At 42.9% G+C, this 17,331-nt stretch overlaps 1 protein-coding gene and 1 pseudogene across 6 annotated transcripts in view; one reads left to right on the plus strand and one right to left on the minus strand.

Annotated features, from left to right (window-relative positions):
- Positions 1 to 17,331, minus strand: part of PRUNE2 (prune homolog 2 with BCH domain) — a 375,414-nt gene that overhangs the window by 252,254 nt on the left and 105,829 nt on the right. The window lies entirely within an intron of this gene.
- Positions 9,720 to 10,504, plus strand: LOC101326440 (small ribosomal subunit protein eS4, X isoform-like; annotated as a pseudogene).

Consider the following 17,331-nt stretch of genomic DNA (forward strand, 5'->3'; position numbering starts at 1 on the left):
TTCTGCCCCAAGAGCAGCCTATCCCAAGACATTGTTGCTCCTTTAGAATGAAGAAGGCACTTGGAGTCACAGCTGACCCTCAGCAGCTTATAGCATGAGTGAGAAATACGCCTTAGCTGTTGAAAGCCACCGACATTGAGGACGTTTGCCATCAGAACATAACCTGATTGATACAAAGCAGTATCTAAAATGATGCCTAAAAATTCGAAGATGTCTGCTGATCATCCTCAAGCTACATGAGTTTCTGAAAGCCATTCTGGGCTCCCCACTGTGTTAAGAGAAACAGAATTCTGTGTTAAGAGAAAAGGAACTGGAAAGGGAACAGTGGGCTGCAGGAAATAGAGTGTGAACAAAACCACATCAGAGAAGCAGAGTGACAAAGCAAAAGCCATCAACAAAAGGGCATAAATAATAAAGGAATACCATCCATCACAGAGCATCACATACAAACGTGCACCACTAACAACAGAGAAGGGGACAAGGACACAGAAAGTAGGAGAGCATCCGGATGCCGAAGGGCGTTATCAAAGAACGACAAGGAAAGAGAGAGACAAGATGGTGGGAGGAACTGTGAATAGTCTTAAGAGAAAAAAAAAGTTGGACCGCAACATGACGTTTGCTGCAGCAAGTTCCCTGCTAGAAGGAAAGTGCAGTGAGGCAGCTCTCCTCTGGGGAAACATTCCATTTCAGTTGGGGACAGCCCCACCAGATTCTAACGCACCCTTTCAGGGGGCCATGAACGGTGCCTCCTGCCTCCCCGTGAATCAATGCCCTGGGGCCTCGCTACTGAAATTGGAGGTGGCGGTGGAGGGGGGGTGTGGGGGGGGGGCCGCTGGCGGCATCGGCATCACCTGAGAGCCTGTGAGGAGGGCAGAATCGCAGGTCCCACCCCAAACTGCACTGAATCAGAATCTGCATTGTAACATGATTCCCATGCACAGGAGAGTTTAGTAAGTGCTGCCATTATGTCCACTCGTCCTGAAGTAAGTGCATTACGCCCCTGATGTATGTCAAAATGGAAATATAAGTTATGACTCAGGTAGAGCATACTAGAAATTTAGCTCTAACATTCATTAGTTGTGTGCCCTGAAGCAAGTCACTTGACCTCTCCCGAGCTTCAGTTTCCCCCTCTGTATACTGAGCATAACGATACCTTTCTCAGAGGATTGCTGTGAAGGCCAACTGAAATAACATATGTTAACTGTAGAGTAAATACTGGTAGATGTCAATTCCCTTGCTTGAAGGCCAAGAACAGGTTTTGCTGAGGAGTGAGTGGCAGGGGTAAGAAGCAGGAGAAAGATATTTTGAGGAAATGAGGGCAAAGAGAAGGTCCAGCAAGGGATACTGTTCATGGCAAGACACTAGCTTAACCTGAACGTTCCTAGCTGGCCCTCCTTGTTCTCTGCCCTCTGTCTTTGAAACAGCAGAAGTGTATTCAGAAAGGAGCTGGACGCTAGAAACCGTGGCACACAAGGGTTTACTCGCAGCATCTCCTGCCCCACAGCATACTAATTATTTAGCAGATGTGCATGACCTAACTACACAGCTAAGTCTCTGAGAGTCAGTGATTTTCCACTCGCGTCCCAACACTTATAAGAAAATATCACCCCAAGTATAGTTCCCTCAGCATATATTAAAGCTTCCCAACACAATATCAGCCAAGGAATTACCACACTGTATACAAATCATCCTGTTAGACAATAGATTCCTCTTTTAAAAAATCATATAAGGTTTTTAGGAAAACTGGTGTCCTATAAACCTGAAAATTTCATTAATGACAGAATTTCAAGCCCAGACTAACCTTGAGTTCTGTCTCTCTAAATTTCCTTTCAATTCTGTGTGGCTGTTTCCCTTTTTTCACCAGTGTGAATTAATGAAACTCTTAAGAAAGTTACAGGCAAAGCAGGACCTCTATCCAGGGGCTAATATGTCTGATGCGTCTTCATCTCTGTATGTATTAAATTTAGCGACCACGTGGCCTCTGTCACGCCATGGCATAAGAAGTGTTGATCTGGAGATATATGTTTCTTAGTGTGAGACTTTGGAAAGAGAAGGATTCAGCTTAAACTACATTAAATTGCACTAAACTAAAATTACTCTCTATTGCATCAATATGGGGGTGCATTTAGGTTTTTGGCCAGTTAATGAATATGCTCCATATGGAAAAATAGTGGTAAGGTGGGTGGAGACAGAGAGAGAGAGAATTTGACAGAATTACACCTCCTTCGTAGGAGGGAAGGAGCTCCTGTGACGGGCAATTAAATTCCCTTCCCCCCATTCCATAGACCTCTCAGCCGAAGCTGACATAAGTGACATCCAGGCAACCGTAGGCCCATCACAGGTATGAAGGATGATGCCCACAGACCCTCCAGAGACCTGCTTCTCAGGAGCCTCCTTCCCATCACAGGTGACATTTGGTCTCCAGAGCCTGTGGAGCTCAACATGTTTCCACCAATGATGCATCCGTTAATCTCACATTTGCAAACTGTTTGTCGGAGGCCGTCACACAAAACTGCAAACTCAGTGGTCTTGCTTTCCTGCGTGTTTCATGCAACACAGCTTCAGCAGGAATGTGTTTCATCGTTGGATAGTCTCCTCTTGGACAAGTGCTGTATACTTTTACTCAGTCATTTTCTCGTATGGAGATAAAACCAAGCAACCAAACTCCAACTGAAACCATCAAACTACCTTTCGAAAGGGTAGACCAATTTTTGTTCCTACAGATGAGATTGGAAGCAAAGGCATGGGACTCCGAAGACACAGACTCTCCGCCCAGCTCTGCCACCTACCAGCTGTGTGTCCTTAGGCAAGGCTGGATTTCACCTCTCTGGCCTTTTTCGTCTCCTCTGTGATGTAGATATAACAACATGTGTCCTACCCCGAGGTTGAGCAAATGAGATCACACAGGTGGAGGCAATTATGAAGTGCAATACTACTTGGCTTGAATGACCACGCCAAGTATAACAGCAACTAGCTTGACCGATCCATAAGGCTCAGTTTTTCTTCAAATAATTGCGAGAGGAAGTGAAAAGAAAAAGAGAAAGTGGCAGATCCTGCTTCTTCGTCCCAAATAACATTTGTAACTGGTGTGGCGTAGATTGTATTATGATTGTCTTAATTGAGTAGCAAGGCAGCTTCAGATTAGTTGATCAAATCCACATTTTTTAAATTAGCATAGTACTGTACAGTCTCTCAGATGTGTCAGGAGCACAGACCTAGGTGTCACAACGTTCTATGAGACAAGTTAACCTTTCTGAGCCTCTCTGCATCTTGAAATTTGATGGATTTCATCCAGAAATCAATTTGGAAAGATTTACCAAGAAACTTGAGACTCCTTGTATCTTTTGCTCCAGTAATTACATATTTGAGAAGCTATTTTAATGACCTAATCCTAAACAGGACAAAATGTTTCAGGTACAAAGATATTTGTTACAGTGTAATTAACAACAGCAAAAAAAGAGGGACAATCAAAATGTTTAACCACAGTCCATCTTCTTTATAAAAATGCATGTTATTATTTAAGATGTCGATTCAGAATGCTATGCAATAACATAGGGAAATATTCAATAAATTATGTTAAGTAAAATAAAAATCAGGGTACCAAAATGTATGAATATCCTACTTTAATCCTACACACAGGAAAAACTAAGAAAACTACTTTGCCATAACATTGCCAATAGTCATGCTTCAATGAAAGTGGTTAATTTTTAGGCTTTTTTCTATTGTTTACAGTTTATTTTCAGTTTTCCTCTATTTCCCAAATTTGCTTTAATGTTTATTTTATAAATAAATGAAACCTAAAACATAATACTAGGAGGTTAAAATAGTCTAAAGTCACCTGTTTCAATGTTAAAGATCTATGCTTCTATGATAGTTTCAAATGTAAAGATCTGTGATTAAAATAACTAACAGTTTCAAAGCAAGAAATCACTAACGAAAGACTATGGCTATAGAACGCTGTGTTTAAACATGTGGAATCCCAATGCCTGTTTCCACAGCACTCCCAGAAGTGACGGGCCAGGGTGTGTCCAGTGTAACACAGCAATCAGGCCGGCTGTATATAAATCTTCCTGAGAGCAAAAGTCTGAGAAAGAGGCCAGTAGTAAGAAGCATGACTCAGTGTTTATGAGATTCATCAGAACAGTCTATGTAAATGCCAGCCTATGAAGCCCTGTGTGTGTGAATTGATTTTTACAGCAATGTCATACTTGGTCAGAAGGCTATTTTAGCATGAAATAATTCTATAGGTGTGAGAAATACATTTTCCCCCCTCATAGGGCTCAGAGTGACATAATACTTTGGAGAGCTAATGAATTTTACAAAATGTTTTAAAAGCCGGTTCTGGAATGGTATTTTGATCTGCATCCACCACAGTGAGTTTATGTCTGGATTTTTTTGGAGACTGGAGTCAAGAGTGATGGTGCTTCAGGCCACGGTCCAGGGGGAATCAGCCAGCTGGCAAGCTCATGACCAGTTCCACACCAATGAGGCGGCTTTGCTTTGTGCATGGCTTGATGGTAGGGTCTTACACAGCAAATTCACAAATAAAGAATAGAAGAAATATTCAGCTACAGAATAAAATTTTCCCTCTTGTTTATCTTTCACTATGACCTATATACATGTCCTAAGACCATGTTTTCAATTTGCCTACAATCTAAAAAGAAAAAAAAAAAAAACAGTTCTCTCAATGATCTTGATAAACACACAAAATATAAAACAAACCCTGAATTGAAATTGAGGTTTGTATGAATCCACACGGATGGGTCAAAACGCTGCTCACCTTTCTTTGAAAGAATCCAGGCCTCCAAAAGTCAGTGGCTTTGGGAGTCTGTTTATATGGTAGCTGCCAAAGGGTGAGAGAATTCTGCGTGGTGTTTCAGCCAGGAGATGCTGCATACAAACCAAATCAGGCTGCTAAGGGCAGCAGGAAGATGAAAGCGTTAACAAAGCAGAGGATGGAGGCCAGAGAGTGACTTGCCCCCCGCCTCCCTGCAAAGGGACTCAGGGACACTGCCTTCCCAGGGAAGCAGCCAGGCACGTGTCCTCGCAGACATACCAGTGGCAGGGGAGCAGCTAATCTATCCACCTGTCAGGACACTTCTGTCCGCCCAGGGCCAGGTGCTAGTCTGGCCAGCAACACAGGCCACTTGCTAGAGAAAACGTGTATGAAGAGCGCAAAGATTAGCAAAACGCTCCCACGTCAGGATGAGCTTCTGCCCCAGCCCTTACTTCTCTTCCGTTCTGGAGAGCAAGAGGGAAGCATGCACAACTCTGTCTTGCACCCTTCAATTAATTAATAGATCATTCTTCACAGCACAAAATAAAGGACATAATTGAATTGTTGGGCCTCTTTAAAAATAAGCCACTTATCCTTTTTTATTTTTTTTTAATTTTTATTGAAGTATAGTTGATTTACAATGTTGTGTAGCTTCAGGTGTAGAGCAGTGATTCAGTTATACATGTATTTTTTTCAGATTCTTTTCCCTTATAGTTCCCTGTACTATACAGTAAAACAAAGCCATTAAAGTCCTATTTTTTTTCAACTGAGAGAAAGAAATGGTTCCTATGAGTGGGAAATCTTCCATTAAAACCTTTCAGATAATTGAAAGTCCAGCAGCAGGCTGCCCCTCCCTCTCCGGCCGTTCTTAGGGATGTTATTTTCCAGGACATGGTCATTGCTGCAACTTCTCTACCGAGTCCAGAACCAGATTAAGTTCTCAACTCAGCGTGGGAGTGGAGAGCGGGGTTTCTCCCATCTTGTATGTGCCACGGGCCTATTTATGCCTTCCCACATCAGGCTCACATTTTTAGCACCATCACTCTCCGTCCTGACTCATGATCACTTGCTATAAACCATGACATTTCGCATATCTGGCTTTGCTTAAGAATGAGGTCACCTATGCAAGGGACTTTTCCAGACAACTGAAGCTTACCCTCTGTGTGACAATTTCTGTTCAATTTTTTCTGTTAATTATCTGAGTTGGATTTTGTATTTTCTGAGATTGCTCACGTACCCCACCTTCTCTTAAACAGACACCGAGCTTAAATAGTTTTTCTTCCTTGATTATTCAGGGTCATTACTGTGAACTTTCTGTCACTGATGTTATGGCCTCCAAAGGCTGTGCAGGTATTTAGGAGCATTTGCCCTACATGACACTTGCTGAGAATCTGGGTCCATTTCTTTTTTTTTTTTTTTAATAAATTTATTTATTTATTTATTTTTGGCTGTGTTGGGTCTTCGTTGCTGTGCGCGGGCTTTCTCTAGTTGCGGCGAGCAGGGGGGGTTACTGTTTGTTGCGATGTGCAGGCTTCTCATTGTCGTGGCTTCTCTTGTTGTGGAGCACAGGCTCTAGGTGCGGGCTTCAGTAGTTGTGGCTCGCGGGCTCTAGAGCACAGGCTCAGTAGTTGTGGCGCACGGGCTTAGTTGCTCCGCGGCATGTGGGATCTTCCTGGGGCCAGGGCTTGAACCCATGTCCCTTGCATTGGCAGGCGGATTCTTAACTGGGTCCATTTCTTAAAGGTTTGTTTGATTTTGGTTTTGTTTGTGCAGTTCCCCTATTGTAAGTTATAAGCAATTGCAGCCTCTGGCAACCATTTCTCCCACCACCTTACTCTGAGAAACCGAGCTCGTGGGTATTCTGTCAAAGCGCAAATTAAGTAATAAGGATGACAATGAGCACTAACATTTGTGGGTCTTTGCTACTTTCCCAGCATTCTTCAAATGACTTACAGGTATCATCATACCAATGGGCTCAGAAAGAGAGTCTGGGGGATCTCCCTGCGAGAAAAGAACCAATTATAAAGATACGGGGTTTTTTGTTTGCTTGTTTTGGTTTTTTGTGTGGTACGCAGGCCTCTCACTGTTGTGGCCTCTCCCGTTGTGGACCACAGGCTCTGGACGCACAGGCTCAGCAGCCATGGTTCACGGGCCCAGCCACTCCGCGGCATGTGGGATCTTCTCGGACCGGGGCACGAACCCGTGTCCCCTGCATCGGCAGGTGGACTCTCAACCACTGTGCCACCAGGGAAGCCCAAAGATATGTTTTTAATACTCAATTGCAGGTGTCTGAAGGAAAGCTGCCTTTGTGTAACTTTCAGTTTTCCGGAGACCTTGGGTCAGCCGATGTGGCCAAATAAAGTGAACTCCAGACACATGAGCTCTTGCTCTTGCAAATCATTCCATTCTGAGCTTTTGGAAGGATTTCCTTCTATGTCTCACCACTTTTCAAACATGCCTCCCCCCTGAATCCTGTTATTCTTCACTTATCTCCTATTTCCCTTCCAATTCCACCTCCACCTTCCTTCTTTCCTTTCTCCCTCTGTTCCTTCACCCCTATATGTGTCTCCGAGTATAACCAGCAGTTTTCTGAGGCACTGCTAAGCTGGCAGACTCGAGAGCAAAAGCGAAACTGTACAGCAGAGAACTTGAGTCCTAATCCCAGCTCTTCTGGCCAGCTGTGTCACCCGGGCTGAGCTCACCCAATCTACACTCACTCGCTCACTCAATCAAACAATTCTTCTGTCTCCAGCAAGAGAGTGACAACAATGAAGGAAAAAGATACAAATAAACTTACTTACAAAACAGAAATAGATCCACGGACATAGGAAACAAACTCATGGTTACCAAAGGGAAAAGGAGGGGAGAGATAAATTAGGAGTTTGGGATTAATATATCCACACTACTATATATAAAATAGATAACCAATAAGGACCTACTGTATAGCACAGGAAACTATACTTAATATTTTGTAATAACCTATAAGAGAAGAGAATCTGAAGAAGACTATATATAAGTGAATCACTGTGCTGTACACCTGAAACTAATGCAACATTGTAAATCAACTATACTTCAATAAAAAAAAGATGATGAATGTGTTTGGTAACCACACGGAAATTGTTGTTAACAGTGAGTTAAAAAGAATACTTTATAGACTATATTCAGAATTTGGGATTTGAGCTGGAGCTCACATTTAATTGTAAACTATTCATAAAGAAAATGGTAATGATAAAATTACAGAGAAAAGGTTTCCGCTAAAAAATGCATTTTGAGAATTTCACTGTATTAATTACTACTTATTTATACATAATACTACTAAATCTAAATAAGTTTCTGAATCGAAATAATGTTTGCACATGTTTTCACGCATCAGTTTTTAATACAAGACATCTAAACAAGAGCAAAAGAAAGCTTACTGTAGGTCATTTAAAACTCTGTCATTTGTTAAAAACAAAAACAAACAAAGAAAAAACAATGAAGGAAGCTGGAAAACAAAAAGCTGTACTCACAACCTTGATGGCAAATAAGGAACAACTTCTGTTTTAAAAAAGCCATTCTCATTATTAAAAATTCACTAAATACCCACAATATTTCAGTCACTCTAAAACTAGTCACAGACCCTATCTTCCAAATAGTTTATCAGTGTTTTATTTTTCTTTCACCTAGGTAGACAGTGAAACAGTCTCCTAATTTATTCAACCGAATCATAGACAGCCTAGCACCATATTTTTCTCACAGCAGGTTCTTAGTAATAGTGATTGATTACTCAGTTATCCAAGGGTTTTTTTTTTAACATAAAACAGTCAAAAACTAAGAAATGAATCTCTCTTGGGTCAAAGTGAACTCACTACCTAGCCCTCCCATAAACCTGCCGAGTTGCTCACGTTTTATTTAAAGAGAATTAAATGTTCCAGGACATCTGGTGGTAAGACACGAATGTGGCAGAGGGTCCTGGAATGGGAGTCAGGTGATCTGGGAGCAAAGTCTGGCTCTGTTCTTTACTGGCGGTGAAACCTTGGTCAAACTTCTTGCCCCACTGAACCTCAGTTTCCTCAACTGCAAAGGGAAATAATAGCTACCTCACAAGACTATTTTGGGTATTAAGTGGAAAAATCTATTTCTTAGAACTAAGACAGATAATCAACAAATTCGAACTAAAGGGAGCTAAAAATCATCCCTGTTTCTATAAAATGTAAATAGGGCTTCCTGGCTCTCTTGTCCACCATGGTCCTATTCATGTTTTTATTACTGTGGGTGGAGGACACATTCTTATCTAGTACATACATACCTGCAACAGCCCTAATATATTATTGTTCTCATTTGACAGATGAGGTCAGTCTGGAAGGCCTTCAACTTTCCTCTCAAGGACTGAAAATCTTCTCTGCCAATCTCTCTCATGACATTAATACTGGCCCAGAAGCAGCAGAACAAGCTGGGCAAGCTTGGTGTAGTGGCTGGGATTGGGGGAGTCTAATTTTTACCCTTTGGACCACACAGCAGAGGATCTAAGGCTCCAATAGTTCCACTCTGTCTGCTGATCTGCCCAATGTGGTTTTGCAGAGCGCCCCATTCCCTCCCCTGCCTCTCTCCAATCCATTCATGCTTTAATTCCACCAGTATTTACAGATTCCAAGCAATCATGCGTAAAAACTAGCCTCATTATTTTACAGTAACATTTCGTATGAAGTGTGCACCACATACAAAAGGGCTGTATGGCACTCCTTGACCTTACTGTTTCTCACCTCCTTCTAGTAAACCAACCAGAATTCCCTTATACGGTCGCCATCCCCTCTTCAGATTCAGATCTCTAGGAGTCTGCCCCTGTTCATCCACTTATTCATTTTACTAAGCCACTACAATGTCTCATGCATTGTGCAAGCCTCTTGCCTTATGGCTTCATTCATTCTAAAAACACTGTGTTCTTTTTGTGCTTAGCACAGTCATGGCTCATGGTCCCAAGAAGCCCCTGAAACATGTAGCAGCTCCAAAGCACTGAATGCTGAGTAAACTGACCAGTATGTTTGTTCCTCATCCATCAGGTGATCCCCACAAGCTGAAAGAGTGTCTCCCCCTCATCTTTTCTTAAGGAACAGACTTAAGTATTCCCTGACAGGAAAAGAAGTAAAGAAGACCTGCATGCAGCAGTTCCTTAAGGTTGATGGCAAGGTCCCAACTGATAGACCTCATCTACTGGCTTCAAGGAGGTCAGCAGCATTGGCAAGACTGGGGAGAATTTCTATCTGATCTGTGATACAAGGGTTACTTTGTTGTTCATCGTATGATACCGGAGGAGCCAAGTACAACTTGTACAAAGTTAAGAAAGATCTTTGTGGGCGCAAAAGGAATCCCTCATCTGGTGATCCACGATGCTCGCACCATCCACCATCCTATCCCCTTCAAAGTGAACGACACCATTTAGACTGATCTGGAATCTGGCAAGATGACTGATTTCAACAAGTTTGACACTGGTAACCTGTATATGGTGATCAGAGGCGCTACCTTGGGAAGAATTGGTGTGATCGCCAGCAGAAAAAGACAACCAGCTTCTCTTGATGTGGTTCATGTGGAAGATGCCAACGGCAACATCTTGGCCTTCCCACTCTCCAACATTTTTGTTATTGCAAAGGCAACAGACCATGGATTTCTTTTCTCTGAGAAAAAGACATCTGCCTTACCATTTCTAAAGAGAGAGACAAGAGACTGGCAGTCAAACAGGGCAGTCAGTGAAATGACCACTAGGTGACATGATTGGAAGGGTCTTTGTACTTAATTAAAGATAATGTGTCACGATTAATGGCAAAAAATACCTCACAAACAAACAAGCAAACAAACAAAAACTGCTTACTGAGCTTCAGGCACTGCACCAGGTTCTGGAGATACAGTGGTGAACAAACCCATACAGAGACCCTGGTCCCTACTCTCGTTAATCAAACAAACATGCCCAATAGAGCTATAATAACAAGTTGAGGTAAATGACCTAAAAACATCACCCCAAAACCTGACTTAGACTCATGAATTGGGGAGGCTGGGTGGGAGGGGTCATTCAGCAAAAGGCTTCCCTTCTCCTTAACCTGATCAGAAGAGGTAGGAGTTATTCAAGCTTAGGGAGATAGGAGGAGAATCCAGCAGAAGCTGGACAGCAGATGGGTCAGATCCCAGAGTCAGGTTAAGAGTGTTGTTGGTTCTCCAAAGAGCAATGGAAAGTGATAATAAGGATTTAAGGGAATGATGGGACAGATGTGAAAGATGCTTTCACAATGATCTCCCTGGTAGCAGTGGGAGAGTGGTTTGCAGGAGACCAACTTGTTAGCTGGCCATTGCAGTCATCTGGATGACTTAGTGATGTCTGCGATATGGTGGGTGGGGAAGGGATGGAGGAAAAGAAAGTTCCCAGTTGGAGAAACTGGATGAATAATAATGCCGTTCACTGAGATAAGGAACTGCAGGAAAGGACCAGTTTGGGGGCAAATGGAGAGAAGCGGCATTGTTCCAGGTTCTGTGCTGAGGGCTGTAGGTACATTATTTTGGCTTTATGACAAACCTGCAAAGTAGGTATCATTATCTCATTTTTCAGATAAAAACCCAAGGCTGTATTATCAGCTTAGTTTTTCTAACCCAACCTTCGTGGCTCTGATTTTGCAGGGCAATCTAGTGCCCAATTAGCCTCCCAAGAGCTCTTAAGAAGAAAGATTACCTTTCCCTGGAAACCAAAGCCCAAAGTCACAGAGCTCAGATCGGAATGGATTTGGAACGCTGCCAGAGATTTTGAGTAGGCTACTCTGGGACCCATGGCAGGCAGCCACGTATGATTGTGCAGGTTGCATACTGCACAAACCCAGAGGGTGCCAGTCATATCAAAGTCCATGTGAATGCTGCCTCCTGAATATATCAGCCCTGTCCCTCTCCAGTTTCTTTTCAAAGAAGACTCCAAACTCCGACTCTCCAATAAACCTCAGGGTTCAAAAAGAATCAGTGACCAAGGCAACACCGTGCACCTTACCCCTCTGGTCCCAGATGTTCTTTCCTCTTTTGCAGCCTTCATTCAGACCCAGGTATTCATCCCTGGCCCTTGTCTGCTTACCTAGTACCCCAGGGAGGAGTAGATGTAAAGGTAGAGTGAGACGTCCATCACCAAACCATTATTGCTTACAAGAGCTCCCCAGACTGATACACCAAACCTAAAACATTGTTAATATCTGCCCAAATAAATGCTACGTAGAAATAAACAAGTTATACCAAAGCTGTCACCTTTTTACGTAGTTAACATAAAATATTCCTCAAATTTCTGATTAAAGGGCGTCCTTGCTCACCTGCTCGCATCTTCCCAGACCCAAGGTGCTGTCTGAACAGCAGTGACCAATTGTTTATCTTTGAGGAAGATCAGTCCCCTCTGAGATTTACACTGAAAAAGCCTGGTTCTTCTCCACAGGCCCGGGGGCTGGGACAAACCACAGCTCTCGGTCTGAAAGCTCAGGCAGTGAGAAATGGAGCTGACTCTAAGACTAAAGCAATCAAGGGCCCTTTTCTCATCAGCCCCTAAGACGGTGGAACCACATTCACAGAAGTACTTTGGATTCCTGAGTTTCTTGCTTGGGAATGCTCCGGCAAGAAGCACAGTCTCAAGTGCACCAGCCCTCGGTTATGATAGGGAGGCAGCTGATCCTGTGGTCTGTGATCAGAACGAGCTCAGCTTTCCAAATGAAACTCCTCCGCCAGCATGTCCATCATTACTAGTCCTTAACACCATGGCCCTTTAAAAGGTACGAAACATTCTTTTTTTTTTTTTTTTTTTTTGCGGTACGCGGGCCTCTCACTGTTGTGGCCTCTCCCGTTGTGGAGCACAGACTCCGGACGCGCAGGCTCAGCGGCCATGGCTCACGGGCCCAGCCGCTCTGCGGCATGTGGGATCTTCCCAGACCGGGGCACAAACCCGTGTCCCCTGCATCGGCAGGCGGACTCTCAACCACTGCGCCACCAGGGAAGCCCGAAACATTCATTTTAAAGACGCTTTTTGTTGATACACATGACCTTGTTCCTATAAAGGAAATCGGGAAGGATATATTTCTCAATTTCCAATCAAATGATTCCTCTGCAGACATGCTGCAGTGTTTTTCTTTCTTTTTTGGAAAACCCATCTCCTCTATCAACTCTAATGTGGTTGTTCATTTAGAGTTTTGAATGTGCTTCCTTATCCCTATGCTACATACCACAGAGTATAAGTTGACATTTAGGGTCATCCAGAATTTTTCTTCTACGGAAATCTACATATGGACCAACTCCCACTGCAGAAAGGAGCCCTTCGTCTGCAGCTGTCACTGCTCAAGTGGCAGATGCACTCCCCAGACTCTAGCAGTGACAGTGACCCTCTCCCCACAGCATTCCTGGGATATTGATGTGCCCTGTATCCTTCTGCTGGCAGCTGACACTCCCACCACACAAATGCCCAATGCTGGCTCATGACTCACCTCTGAGGGCATGTGGGCTGCAGTGATGCCCCACCCCTGAGCAGCTGCTTGTATTGCATCAGCTGGTGGGATCTGGCAATGGGAGAGGCTTGGCAGGCAGTCTACCCGGTATGGGGACCCTGGCTTCCTGCCAGCCAGAGTTCCAGGGGTCTGATTCCTTATTTACTTTTTTTTTTTTTTCCCTCCGAAGTTCATGGGAACTTGGACCATTTACTGACATCATGAGGCTGTCTTGGCCTGAATACATTTTTGAGCTGACCACTATGAAACTGGAGGACATTTCCCAAATCACAGTCTAGGGCTGGGAGCCCTCATTCCCTACCCGTCTTCAATTTCTCTTACCACAGAAAGAGTATAACTAAGAATGACTAAGACATCACTATGGAAATGGCGTAACTAAAAATGGAAAGCATGGCTAAAATTTAAGGATGGACCTAGAACTATAGGATTTGATCTCTGTCCCTATTCCAGCTAGAAATGGGCAGGTGGAAAAGGAAGCTGGGTGGGCACGGGCAGGAGAGAAAGAAAATGTGTTTCCACTCATTTCTAGTTCTAGCAGTGAGTATACAGATCAGAAACATAGCTGGGTTCTCGAATGGGGACGGGAACCCAGGTAACAAACATCATCCTTTGATCACCATCTCTACAGCCTCGGGGGAGGGGGGGGCGCGGTCTTACTCTCCTGGTGTTTATTCTACTGTCTTGGTGGTTGAACAATAATTGGATCAGTTCCTTATTTGTCAAGAAGGCACCATTTCTGGAGGCTGTGCTTGGGAGGAGTGACTATTTCCCTTGCTGTCCTCCACCTCCAGGTAAGGTGTTTTACAGAGAAGCTCCAGGCACCCAAGCCTGTTCTAACCACGCAGAAGGCAGGCCCCCTTGAGAAGCATTTGAGATCCAGGAGGTGGTGATCCAAGGCCACACTTGAGGTTTACTTTTGCCATTTCTGATAAATGCCACATACTCTCGGGAATGAAGGGTGGATATCAGAAGGGGAGATTTAAGGAAAAGCCAGATGAGATTAAGTAAGTGAATCTGCATCAGTTTAAGGACCAGCAGAACTGGGGTGAAAAAGAGAATTAAGAGACCACTCTCTCAATTTCAATAGAATTAAGCTCCAAACTACCTGACTAAAAATGAAAAACATCCCTTCTCCTTCAAAGGTTTCTGCTCAACCCAAGGGCCTGGCCTAGAAGAGCAGAGCTTCTCTCCTCACAATGACAGATGAATAATAAATGCTCCTAGTCAGAAGAAAGGGCATACAAACAATTTCTCCAAAGTTGTGATTATTGGAGATGCTATTATTGGCTAATAGCAGTTTCATTTTACAATTTAAAATTCCTTTGGTCTATTGAAATTAGCTAATTCCAATGACAAGGTTATGTTAATGTAACGGAGCAGGACCCTATGAGGCCTTCCTGGAACAGACTCCTCTCCCACCTTGTCCTCCACCTTTCTCCTGTCTGTAAAAAAAACTTTAGCCTCCTAGGCCTTCCCTGAGTTCCAAAGAGTAAATTTAATGAGAGAAGTGAGAAAATGCAGGAAAAAAGGAAAACAGTCAAGCAAGACAAAATAATCATAGTTTAGCCATTAAACAAAGTCAAGGACTTTTAGTTCCTCTTCAAGGGCTATAGATAATATTCTGAGCCATACCCTTTGAGCTCTTTGCAGATAATGAAACTGCCACCAGGTGGAAGAAGTTAACTGTATGCGGCCCACAAGCACATAGAGCCCAGACCAGTTGGAATCAGAAGGTTGATGATGCTGCCTCCCAATTACCTCACCACCAACCAATCAGAAGAATGTTCATGAGTTGATCACGTACCCCACAACCCCTCTCCCTCACCCTGTCTTTTAAAACCTTGCCCTAAAAGCCACTGGGGAGTTCAGGCCTTCTGAGCACTAACTACTTGGACTTCTTGCTTGGCACCTGCAATAAATGCTGCATTTTCCTTCACCGCAACCCAGTGTCAGTAGATTGGCTTTACTGCATGCAGGCAAGAGGACCCAAGTTTGGTTTGGTACCATTAAGACTTTGGAAGGGACAATGGCTATTCCAAACCATTAAAAGACATGTATCATATCTACAGAATATCAAAGCAAGAATTCAAGTAGGTAGACAAAAACCTGCCCATTAGACTTTTTTTAGGTGTCATATAGATAAATCTATGTCAACTTCTGACGGAAAACAGCTTAAACATAACACCTAAATTCTATCTAATTCTGGTCTAATAAAGCATAAGTGAAAACCAGCATGATAATTTTCTTCTCCCTACAATGTTTTCCAAAGGATTAGTCTAATTTTTTAAAATCCTACCATTTTATTACGGATAAACTTCTCACAAATGAGTGCCATAATTATTGACTTAATATTTTTCTCCTAAACAAAGGGTATATATCCTCTAAAGTAAAAGGTTTACCTACTACTATAGTTGAATGTTGCATATTAAGTAAAATTTTTATTTACCTAGAAAATGTAATTTATCAGGGGAAATGTGACACTAAAAGTGACCAAACCACCTTTACTGTGGCTGAATATGAAAGGATAATTGTGATCTCTAACAAGAAACCTATCCTAAGAAAAAAATTAAAATTAGCAGTAATTGTTCTTCTGGCTAAAGCAGGAAGCTGGGAATAGTATTTCAACCACTTCTTTTTCCTGTCACTCTTTTAATAATGTAGAGTAATTGCTCGTCTAATGAAGGAACTCGGTAAATAAACTTACTCATTACTTTCAACTGATTACTCTGAAATAGGGAATTTCTCCATCACAGCAGTTGCTCTTCAGAAATGAGACAAACCTCTTGCTCACATCAAACCCCACAGTCGAAATGTTTATTATTAAAATAAATGTTATGGGAGTGTAACACAGGTGCAGTCTACAGCTGCGTGATCGCAGATTGCTATTTATTTTCACCCACGAAACAATGAACTGCCAAAATTGACCTTTTCTGATTATTTCTCACTCAGTGTTAGGTAAGTAACAAAGAGCATACTTATACTATCAGAAATGCAAGTGATTTCTTCAATCAGTTTTCTCCTTCGTGTGCTCAAGTTAACCTGTACGAGGGTCAGCAGTAAACACAGAAACGATCACAAACCTCAATTCTGAAATCCCCATAGACTATCAACTCTCTGGGAAGCTTAAGGTAGAAAACAAAGTACTTATATCAGCATTAATCAACTTTAATGGTCTTTTTAAAGATACTTACAGTAAAATCTTTTTAAGAATCACACATCTGTCTTCACGCCCTTTGTAGTGTGAGGGCAAATGAATGACAGTAATAACCTGCAAATAGTCTGCCTTGTGATTAAGACGTCATCTTAATGCAGACGTTATATTTTGGCTTTTATGAAGGTTTAAAGGTTAAAGGCAACATAAATTATGCATCTCCTCCTATGCCAGGCCTGTGCAAGGTGCTTTCCCTGTTCATTAAAGATATTGCTTCGAAATGGGCAAAAGCTTTGTTTTAAGGGCCAAAAGAGAAACATTTCCCTTACGTTCATTACTGCAATGCTGGAGAACCAAAACAATTCGGAATTAGGAAACTGCTAGAATGTTGTTCCAGAATGTATAGCAACTGTTGATAGACACAGTGAAATTACCCTTCACTCTTTGAACAACAGTACAGTTAGAGCCAGCCAACATGCTGGTCTCTTCCCAGGAGAACAATGGTCTGGCAAGCCTCACACCACCAGCGACAGTTGGGGTTCTCCCGTTCTGCCTCTGCCCCAAGTTGCAGTTCTGAACAGGGACCGGAGAGACTCGATTCGCACTGGAATATCCCTAACTCCCGCACTGGAGCAAGCTCCGCGCGAGGGATGCTCGGGTAAACTGCGCATTCTCACACGTTACTCCTAGTCGGCATTATTACTTCCTCACTTACGTTTTGCCACGCCCTCCAGCTAAAGTACGGTTTCTTCTCCTTTTACACTTACACGTACCGCATCTGCAGAAGTCTGGGCTCTTTTTCTCAAGGACCACACCCATTTATCCTCTAGCCTCCAGGAGCAAATTGTAGATTTGGCTGGATCTGCCTCTCTCCAACCTCAAGCCAAAGGAACCAAAGCTGGACACACAGCACCCAA

This window comes from Tursiops truncatus, chromosome 6 (assembly GCF_011762595.2).
Source record: "Tursiops truncatus isolate mTurTru1 chromosome 6, mTurTru1.mat.Y, whole genome shotgun sequence".
NCBI classification, from domain to species: domain Eukaryota; kingdom Metazoa; phylum Chordata; class Mammalia; order Artiodactyla; family Delphinidae; genus Tursiops; species Tursiops truncatus.